The 2582-nt window shown below is 31.2% G+C and overlaps 1 long non-coding RNA gene across 2 annotated transcripts; it reads left to right on the top strand.

The window, feature by feature from the left end:
* The first annotated feature begins 39 nt into the window (after nt 1-39).
* On the top strand, nt 40-2325 carry LOC109586957 (uncharacterized). 2 transcript variants are annotated; one of them, XR_002187320.1, is made up of 7 exons: nt 40-151; nt 223-311; nt 371-445; nt 1528-1749; nt 1902-1947; nt 2006-2089; nt 2245-2325. It is a non-coding gene; the product is annotated as an uncharacterized LOC109586957 (long non-coding RNA). The 2 variants fall into 2 exon arrangements; XR_002187321.1 differs by having other exon boundaries at nt 371-463.
* Nucleotides 2326-2582: the final 257 nt, after the last annotated feature.

The raw sequence follows: 2582 nt of genomic DNA, 5'->3' as shown, positions 1-2582 counted from the left end.
ATATAATTATTTTGGTGATTGTCCAATATAACATACCCTCCATTTTCTGATTCTCTCTCTCTCTCAGTTAGTTCTAGTTTGTTAAAGTTAACTAATCAAAAACATGATTTCACAACTGATCACTTACAAAAAGACAGCACACTACACCTCTGTAAGTTCATTAATTATTATTATTATTATTATTATTATTATTATTGTTATTATTATTATTATTATTATTAGGTACTTTATTACATTCTACTCGTCTTTCTTCCATTCCTTCTATGGCTTCTCTTCTAATTCAACCAATCAACTTCACTAAAATGAAAAAGGTACATGTACATGTATTAACGAACCCTCCCGTTACCATGGTAACCCTACACACACACAGCACACAGTGATACTAGGTCATCTTGCTCCAGTGTTTTGTCTCTCATTTGATTCAACCGGTCAAAGGATCATTACCGTTAGTCCTCCATTACTGGTATATCATGTACAGTGTATTCTCATTCCAATCATTCCACTTCCCCTGGACCCCCTGCCCTCCAAGGGCGTAGACAAGGGGGGAAAATGCCCCCCTTTTTTAAAATCAAAATTTAAAAGTAACAAAATAATAAGCTACTTTTGGAAGGAAAAGCTGTTCTACAACTTACATATGAAGGAAAAGGCTAAATCAGTCCTTCTATGATGCCATTATAAAGCTGAAAAGGTATTTAACTTTGCCTATGATCTTTCTAGAAGTTTGCCATATTGGAAAATAGGTGTGGTCACACCTTAAAAAGGTGTGGTTTTGCAAAATTTTGCGGTGCGCATCTACCCCCTTTTTAAAAAAATCCTGCCTATACCCCTGCCTAGTGTTGTGCAGTACTCTATTTTCTGTTTTAGTTCTAGTTTTAGTTCTACCAACTACTCCATTTCTAGTTTTAGTTCTAGTTTTAGTTTTACCAGTACTCCATTTCTAGTTTTAGTTTTAGTTTAAGTTTTATCAGTACTCCATTTCTAGTTTTAGTTTTAGTTTTAGTTCTACTTGTACTTCCGTTTTAGTTTTAGTTTTAATTTTAGTTCCATGTCAAATTCTGATTCTGGCCTTATAGTTCTATTTTTAGTCCTACTAATACACCATTTCTAGGTGATTTTTATAATTTTTTAATGAAATTTAATTTTAATAACTTAAAAGGGTAGCATTTTAGTTCTAGTTTTAGTTTTAGTTATTCAAAAGGGTACCATTTTAGTTCTAGTTTTAGTTTCAGTTATTAAAAGGGTAGCGTTTTAGTTCTAGTTTTAGTTCTAGTGATTTACAAGTGCACATTTTAGTTTTAGTTTTAATTTCAAGTTCTTAATAGCTAAATCTTTAGTTCTAGTTTTAGTTCCAGTGCTTTAATTTATCAAATTCTAGTTTTAGTTCTAGTTTTTTTTTTGTATCAATGTATATAGTTCAGTTCTAGTTCTAGTTCTTGGAACTAGAACTAGGAAAAAAATAGGTGTACTAAAATAGATTTAGTTCTAGTTCCGTTGGAACTAGCACAACACTACCCCTGCCCTCCCTAGGGTGCTGATGATGATCTAGCTAAGATATGGTGTAGCAGGACTGGTCAGTTGGTGACAACACTAAGAGGACATCATGCTGAAATAACTGACCTCTCAGTGAGTTGGGACAACACACTGATAGCTACTGGTAGTCTTGATAAACTGGTGAGGGTTTGGTGTGGAGACACTTCAGCTCCTTTAGCTGTTCTTAGTGGACACTCTGGACACATCACCTCAGTACAGGTAGGGACAATTAACAGTTAATAATAATAGTTAATTAATAGCTATTAAACAAGAGTTATTTTGTTGATGGTTGATTAATAGTTAATAATAGTTGTTAAATTGTTAGTTATTAGTAATAATAGTTAATTACTAGTTATTAATGCCCATATTAGGGAGTACACTCTTGATGTTTATAAGATGACGTCAGTCGTATCACAAGTAATGAATAATTAATGAGACACACCCACTCAATTAATTATACTCTCCTACACTACAGCATGATGCCAAGAAGGCAGGGGCTGAAGTTGTGAAACAAGTCAAGTTCCCATTATTGAGTGGACTACTCTATCCTGGACTACAAGTGAGTACATGTTATATACATGTACATGTACTTGTTAATAAATAAATTATTATAATAATTATATAATGATCATAACTGTAATTTATTGAGGTATTCTTGATTAGAATCAGATATCACCGTATTGTTTAATTATTTTTATTTTTATTAATTGACAGGCTCTTGATGAAGAGTATTTGAAGGTTGATGCTCAATTCGGAGGAGAAGATCAAAGGAAAATATTTACATTTGCAGAGAAAGTAATAATAATAATAATAATAATAATAATAATAATAATAATAATAATTTGTTTATTTTTATTTTTTAATAATAATAATGTTTTCTTAGCTAGTTTTTTTTCTTATTTTTTCATGTTTCCCTTTTGTTTTTCTGTTGTCTCCTCCGGGATCTCCCTCTTTCCCCTATTCTTTTCTTCTAGTCATTGTTTTTGTACATGTTCGTTATTTTTATAATAATAATAATGATAATAATAATAATAATAATAATAATAATAATT

Source organism: Amphimedon queenslandica, unplaced genomic scaffold, assembly GCF_000090795.2.
Source record: "Amphimedon queenslandica unplaced genomic scaffold, v1.1 AMPQUscaffold_12732, whole genome shotgun sequence".
In the NCBI taxonomy this organism is placed as follows: Eukaryota; Metazoa; Porifera; class Demospongiae; order Haplosclerida; family Niphatidae; genus Amphimedon; species Amphimedon queenslandica.
Note: the sequence above shows the minus strand (reverse complement) of the source record. Positions and strands in the feature narration are given on the sequence as shown.